The sequence below is a fragment of the Mytilus edulis genome, chromosome 11, assembly GCF_963676685.1.
Source record: "Mytilus edulis chromosome 11, xbMytEdul2.2, whole genome shotgun sequence".
Classification (NCBI taxonomy): Eukaryota; Metazoa; Mollusca; class Bivalvia; order Mytilida; family Mytilidae; genus Mytilus; species Mytilus edulis.
The window spans coordinates 82,776,890-82,785,319 of NC_092354.1; the positions used below are offsets into that span (position 1 = coordinate 82,776,890).

The 8,430-nt window shown below is 31.5% G+C and overlaps 1 protein-coding gene across 1 annotated transcript in view; it reads left to right on the plus strand.

Moving 5' to 3' along the window:
* The window catches only part of LOC139496439 (uncharacterized), a 233,627-nt gene that overhangs the window by 168,882 nt on the left and 56,315 nt on the right, over positions 1 to 8,430 (plus strand). The gene's annotated exons all lie outside the window — the stretch shown is intronic.

An 8,430-nucleotide genomic window follows, 5' to 3' on the forward strand; every position in this document is an offset into this window, starting at 1 on the left:
CGTTATTCCTTAATTAGTCGTGCTCATTTGTTTAATCTGAGGTGTGCATATTCCATCTCAATTTTGCATTTTTTTATTTGTAAAAAACTATCGTTGCCTATTACCAATGACCAAATACAATAGGAATAAAACAGTTGATTTACATGCATTCTGTTGGTTAATACAGCCAAATGTTTAATTTTGTCGTTTTTGACGAACCTCCGACTTTTTTTGCTAAAGCAATCATACATTCAGCCGTCGGCGGCGGTGGCGTCTTCCACAAATATTCACACTGTGGTTAAATATTTTGAAATTTTTATAAATTTCTTAAACTATCATTGATTGTTACAACTTGGACAGAAGCTTCTTCATGATCATAAGATAGTTTCAAGAAGTAAATCTTGTAAAAAAAAGTCATGTTTATCCGTATTTAACTTGTAAATGGACTTAGTTTTTATGCCAGTTAACATTTCAGTCACTCTTGGGTTGCAGTTTCAAACGATACTAACTTTCTTAAACTATCATGGGTTTGTACTATTTAAGATTGTTTATGATCAAAAGCTATTTTGGATTTTTACAAAACTTGGACAAAAGCTTTTTTACAATCAAAAGATAGTATTTAGAGGAAAATGTTTAATAATTTGTTTCCTCTTTTTTTTAACCTGCAAGTCTTGTAGCGAAAGCGAGACATGGCAATCCTTCATTCCGTCACTACATATCACTCTGAAAATATAGACAACACCAAACGTAGGTGAGACACTGTGTTCCGTAGAACTTATTTTTTTTACTTTTCACTTTTTTATTTTTTTTGGAGTTTGATATTTTTCTTAATTTTTTTATAAGCTTGTTTTTCTGTCCCGCGTTAATTACTGTGTGTCATTTTCATATATAGTGACTTGATGTGATTTATAGGTTTGATGTTAAGCAAGTTCTTATTTATGAGAATGTCTATCATGTTTAGGCTTTCTTTAGTAATATTACCAATGTTATTTCAACTGATCGGGCGGAGATTACGTTTTAATTTGCATAAGGACAGTCTACTTGAAGATGTGTGTGATTTGAATGATTGCCGTTATAATTATTACTGATTTCTAATCAGTGTCAACAAAGAAATTTACAAAAGAATGACTGGACACTTCATAGATGAGTTTATCCTAAAACACCTATCTATAGATGGACTGGTTTATTATGAGCGAACCGGTTAAACTCCGCCCAGTCAAGTGAAATGAATCGAGTAATAACATTGTAAACAAAATGCCGTCAATATACAATTACATATTATATAAAGAACAATCTATTATGTTGATGTGCTCCGTATATTATTTTCAATATATAATGATATCTACAATGTGAAGACATAATTATCTATTTGTGAGATTGTTGTGAACTTTTGATATGTTTCGCGTTTTCTGTTCACTTTATAGATAACCTTTATCACTATTTGTTTATAATATACAAAAAAGTAAACTGGAATCAAATGAAAATTCATTAATTCTTGTCGACGTATTTTACTTTATACTGAAGAAAAAATAAAAGTACTTATCTAACCTGTTTTCAGCTGAAATCAGAGACAGAAAAATGACGTGTCCGTATACCGCCATTGTTTGATGCAAAGTACATGGTAATCAACTAATCAATGTTAGAGAGCCGTGGTGTATTGGTTAGTGCATCGGACTACTTACACAAAGGTTCCTGGTTCGATTCCCGTTTGGGATGAAAATTTCAGGAACTCAATTTTCGGCTCTCCCTTGACACCATCTGCGAGTATGGTCTTGAGGAAACGATGATAGTCCGTCGGAAGGGGACGATAAATGGCTGACCCGTGTTAAGAGAGAGCCATATCTCTTGCACGTTAAAGACACCCTTGTCGATTTCGAAAAAGAGTAGGCTAATGCCGCTACAAGGCAGCACTCGCACCCGCAAAGTGGAAAGGGATTAATATAAGTTGCAAAACTTGTTTCCCAATCCACTATAAATAAATATATTTAAACTAATCAATGTTTTCCGTTTGAATTGATTGTAATATGAGAGGCCTTTTGAGTTTTATAATATTTGCTTTTCAACGAGATCTTTTTCATTTGATTAACGTTAGTATATAGAGTATCATCCTGTTCTGCATGTCTACTCTATACTATCATGGCTGTCTGTGTGCCCAAACTCGTTTCTTCATCCTTTATTTAAATCACTTTAACATTTCTAGAATAATTGATCATGATGTGCAAATATTGCCCTTAGAAAACCATAATTAATGTTCCATTCACTTTAGCTATGGACAAAACCTATACCGCATAGTTGGTTATAAAAGCGCCGAAATGACAAATTATTTAAAAAAAAATGAAATTGAGAAAACTAAATTCATGAACAAAATCATAAACGACAAATAAATATGAAATTAACTACACACGACAACCACTCTCTCCAACCTGGGATATGGGATATGACCAATTATGCCACTCTGAATTACCCCCACCCCCAACCCAGGACGCAACTTCAGTATCCTGGATTACAAACGCTTCCATTTCAACTTTCTGTGTTATTGGTACTTCTCCATCATAGATTGTCATATCTAGGACTATATGGAACTCTTTATATTGGTCGATCCTTATTTCTGTATTTAAATATTGGTAGGATTTTTTTTCAGTTTATCAGTTTATTAGATTTTGCTAGGATAATTAAAAAAAAGAAGATGTGGTATGATTGCCAATGGGACAACTCTCCATACGAGATCAAATGACATTGAAATTAACAACTATAGGTCACCGTACGGCCTCCAAAAATGAGCAAAGCCCATATTGGATAGACAGCTGTAGAAGGCCCCGAAATGACAATGTTAAACAATTCAAACGAAAAAACTAATGACCTTATTTATGTACAAAAAAAATCACTAGACCACAATATAGTTCAGTTAAAGCCGTACTCTACTATTGTTCAAATTCACTTAAATACATTAAGTCAAGATTACATTTTACATCTGTCTATCAAAAGTTTTTTTGACAATAGAGGATTAAATCACTAACATTTCACGTTTATGCAAATGAGACGTGCATCCATGAATAATGATCGTTCAATTGAAAAATATTCATAACGAGGTTAACAGTATGAGTGATTTATGTCATGTCATGCTTTGTTATAATTTATATGACGTATTTCATCACATATGTAAAAACAATTTAGAATACTTAATTTAATAGTTCAATTAAACTTTGACCTAGCGGTTGTTTAACAGACACGTTTTTCGTAGTTATTGTAATACATTGCTGTTAGCAGAAAGAAGATACAGATAATGCAAAGTAGAAAAAAAAGTAAAATTACCAAAATACTGAACTCCGAGGAAAATTGAAAATGGAACCCCTTATCAAATGGCAAAAAAAAACATATCACACGAATGTAATACACCTGTATGTTTTATTTTGCCATTTGATAAGGGGTTCCATTTTCAATTTTCCTCGGAGTTCAGTATTTTGGTAATTTTAATTTTTTTCTACTTTGCATTATCTGTATCTTCTTTCTGCTAACAGCAATGTATTACAATAACTACGAAAAACGTGTCTGTTAAACAACCGCTAGGTCAAAGTTTAATTGAACTATTAAATTAAGTATTCTAAATTGTTTTTACATATGTGATGAAATACGTCATATAAATTATAACATATAACATGTATATAACAACTAGGAACCCGCGTGTTTAAGCCTAGAAAACAACGTAACACGTGTTTGACCTTTAAACTGTTCTATCATTGATTCATCTATTCCGTAACACACGTCTGGCGTTCAAAATAATTAGCCAGCTCCTCTGTTTAAAAAAAATTAGCACCCACTAGCTATATAGGCCGATACTCTAAATTTTTAGGGTTATTCGTTTTTCCTTGCAATGAAATGGAAATTAACTGAATTATTCCATGTCACGTGATAACTTTTAAACCAATAGAATTGTTAGAAATATATGTAAGGTATAATAATTTTAAATGTTTCCTCCATAAGGATATCGACTGACCAGTAGTCAAAAGCTCCTTGATATGGAATATAATTAATAGATCATATGTTTAAATTGGCTGTTTACAAAACTTCCAGTTGTTTTAAATACTCAGGATTAACTTATCAAGAATTTTCAACATTACAATTCACATAACAGAGGCACATGTTTGTCCCCAAGATTACTCCAGAAGGGTTATGAATAATACCAACTGATATTAGTGAAAATGCGTATTAACAATATCTTTTTATTTAGATCGTTATAGTCGTTTTTGTCTAGTATTATATATCAATATGTCCACTAATTTCTGATCTGTTATGTAACTCGTTTTTTGACAGTTGCATGTACTACTAGATGTGACTTGAATTTTAATCTCTACCTAGCAGACTTCGTATATAGTCTCACTACATGTTAAATGGTGGATTTGATTTGCGGGTTTGGCATTCATAGTAGTAAACGTTTACCATGTCTTGAAGTGTACATATCTTCTTAATTATAAATTTGCGTATGTTTCTGTTGATATTGATTTGTATGGTATAAACGAATTCACAAGAGCTGCGTTCTCGATGAAGGTAAATATAGAAAACAGCATCGGACGCATTAAACGCACGAAAGTTATAGAGTATTTATCTTTTTACTAGCAATTGGTAGATATCAGAGGTAATTATCAACTCAGTATCAGTGTGTGTTTTGGGTAATGGGAAGATCTGTTATTCCCTTTTCGAATTTATTTCTGAATTTTTTTTTTACATTCACTGATCTCATCTAGTTTCCTCAATTGTTCGTTTACCAAATCCAAAAAGATGGCATTTAAATAGGATTATATTATCTGATAAGTTAAGATATAACCGCGCCAAAAATATTCATGCTATTGTAAGGTTGAATACAATTCACGTATCTAGATAGTATCATTAATAATTCATTATTTCAACTAACAGCTAGAAAAAAAAACGTAGGATCTATAAGTGATCGTACAACCTTCTATAATTAAAACCAGCATGACACATATCAAGCTATTTAAGACCAAAAAAAGACTAAAATTCAAAACAATCTTAAACAGCATACAAACAAAATGATTTATGTTCAAAACATCAACCAAAAAATAAATAAATCATACGTTTCAAACATCAATAAAATAAATACAACACCTTATAATGAGGGGAACTTTTCTAGATTCACATTCTTCAAGTGACAACTATTTGAAAGCCAATGCAAGGACAACCATTTAATTACAAGGACCTGGATACATAAGATGACGGGGTTGAACAAGACTGTGGGTGCCAAACACTCCCTTTTACCTGAGACAATGGTATTGCAGCACACAACAGAAACAGTGCCACATGTGGAGCAGGATCCGCTTACCCTTCCGGAGCACCTGAGATCACCCCTAGTTTTTGGTGGGGTTCGTGTTGTTTATTCTTTAGTTTTCTATGTTGTGTCATGTGTACTATTGTTTTTCTGTTTGTCTTTTTCATTTTAGCCATGGCGTTGTCAGTTTGTTTTGGATTTATGAGTTTGACTGTCCCTTTGGTATCTTTCGTCCCTCTTTTGCAAAGGACTTGACTCTTCAAATCGATAGAAAGCAACGAACAAATATAATACTTTTCACTTAAGACACAATATATCGATCTGAGATTACTCTAAGTTACCAATAGTTTGTTAGAAGCCAATAACACATAAATAAAAGTCAATCAGTTCACATCCACTTAGACATTATAAACGGTATAGGAAAAATGGCGTTGTGCAATACAAAAATACAATTAACAAAGGTATGAGCTTTAACAAAAATTCAACTACCTTGGACGATTGTTAACCAGATCTTGATACTTCAATAAAGCAAAGATAAGACTATCAAAAAAAGCAATAAACAACGTTATTTAAAAAGGTAGGCAGTGTTATTTATCAATTGAATGCCAATTAGATTTATTCAACAAACTGGTGAAACCAAATTCTTTTATGCGGATCTTAAGTATGGGAATTTGGAAAAAAAATATTTTATTGAACAAGTTCACCTTAAATTCATAAGGATTTACTACACCTAAAGAGATCTACCCCAAGCATGTTTGTGTTCGGTGAAACTGGACGATATCCATTGAAAATAAGCATTAAATATCGAATGATTTCATATTGGTGCAGGCTGCTTATAGATGAAAATAAGTTATCATCAATCATATATAATTTGTATATTTCCGATATCACACACACAATGATGATATTTTATGGATAAATAAAGGCAACAGTAGTATACCGCTGTTCAAAATTCATAAATCGATAAAGAAAAAAACAGATCCGGGTTACAAACTAAAACTGAGGGAAACGTATCAATTATAAGAGAACTACGTCACAACAGAGACACAACACCGAATACACCAGACGCGCTCTACGTCCATACAAAACTATGCTAAGATGTACAAAAGTTTGAAAGCCATAACAACTACCAAGTTGAAGATCGCCGAGGACCAAAAGTTCCAAAAAGTTGTGAGGCCAGGGTTATCCGCCTGGGACAAGACATCATTATTATCAAGAATAATACATAGTTTTGCAAACATTAAATTTTATATACATGATTAAACTGAAGTGGTGAATAGCTATAGAATAAAAAAAAACGAATAAATTACAACATCACAGCCCTGTTATCCATAGTCAATGCAACGCCCAAAGTGACGTCACATATAAATTTCTAAAACGTGTTCCAAAAATTAAGAGAATTTGGATGAAATTCAAGATTAGATTTGTATGACTCATATAACTTTTATTAATTACAGTGAAAATAATAATACAAATTAATATTTAATTGAAGTAGTAATTATAAAATTAGTTGTATTATCTAGCTTTGTGGTTGTTTCTTCCGATCAAACTGCAAACCAAAATTATAGTGTAAATTTCGTTGATCCAAAATTAAATCTACCAAATGAACTGGATGAGTAGTTATCCCCTAATACAATGCAATAATACAACAGAAAAAATACGATTTACAACTACAAACGTTCAAACATTTGAAAAAAAATCGATGACAACAACAAACACAACATCAAAACCCAACAAATTAGTTTGGGATTGATAAGTACCGTGCCACGTCTTAAAGCAATACGAGAACAGTAAAAATATATTGGATATCCAGGATTTTCAAAAAGAAATAGGGAGATGGCGTATTATCTTACCTCCTATACATTTCTAGGAATATGATTGGTTAATAGCGTCCGCGTGGAAACCGTATATATTTCATATTGGGTAGGGAGGCGGGGCTTATTTCATACACGGCTAGTAGTGGTGTTACGTCCCTTTATATTATATATAAGGATAGAAGGGTGGCGGGGCTTATTTTATACACGATTAGTAGAGGTGTTAAGTCCCTTTATATAAACAAAACTGTATTTAGAAAAATCTTAAAGGTTTCAACAGACGAAGAAATTGATGATTAAGATTGAAATAAATTCATAAAACACATTTGAACCTTACAAGTTGTTATTGTTCGCGTCTGTTTTTGTAGGATCAATGGAAGTAGTTTTTTTTTAAATCTAACAGTATTGACGACTTGTTTATTTTGACAAGTCTAATACCCAAATATAACATTATCAAATTAAGCACACAGTTTAATTCAAAAACACCAAAGACACTAAGAACCCTCTGCACTTTTATACAATGTATTTATAGTAAGCTCACTCCTTCTTAAAAACCATAATTTAATTATCATACTCAACACAAAAAGTATTTCTTTATACAATTTTAACTTTTACATTTTACTGTATAAATATATATATATATTCTCATCCGAAATTGTATGCATTTTTGATGCATTTTTATTTTATCTGTACATTTTTTTGTAACCTTTGTACCGGCATAGTTTTATGAGAATAAACTATCTATATATCTATATATCAATCTATCTTATTGTCATCATAAGTGAATTTTAATATATATTTAGTTACATTTAACAAATTCAATGCATGTTCTACTTAAGTAAACGTTTGAACCAAAGAATTTGATAAAGATTTAAAACAATTTGCGGTAACCAAAGTCTTGAGTTAAAAAACTATCTTTAATACATGTTTACATTAACTAAATCTACTACATTATCACAAACATTGGCATAGCACACGAGATATGGAATATATAAACAATTTTTCATTGTCTAATTACGTGACAATTTTGTAAACGAAGATTAATAGGTTTTGATGCTATTGCAAAATTAGACTAGTGTAAATGATACGTGTTGCTTCTGAATACATTTATACAAAATAACTACACGTTTTCATACATCTAATATCTCTCCAGAGAATTCTTATTTCATGTCGGTATTTTTCGTATTTTTCTACGCCTGTCTTTTGTATTTAAAACGTTGATCTTTATCTCACATTATTTATGTTTTTTTTAATCTTTTTACTGCTTTATAAGAAGGTCGAAATTATAAAAAAAAAAGTAATTTTCCATTCGTTCCTTTTATTGATATAGGCTGTCTAGTTTTATGCATTGACTTT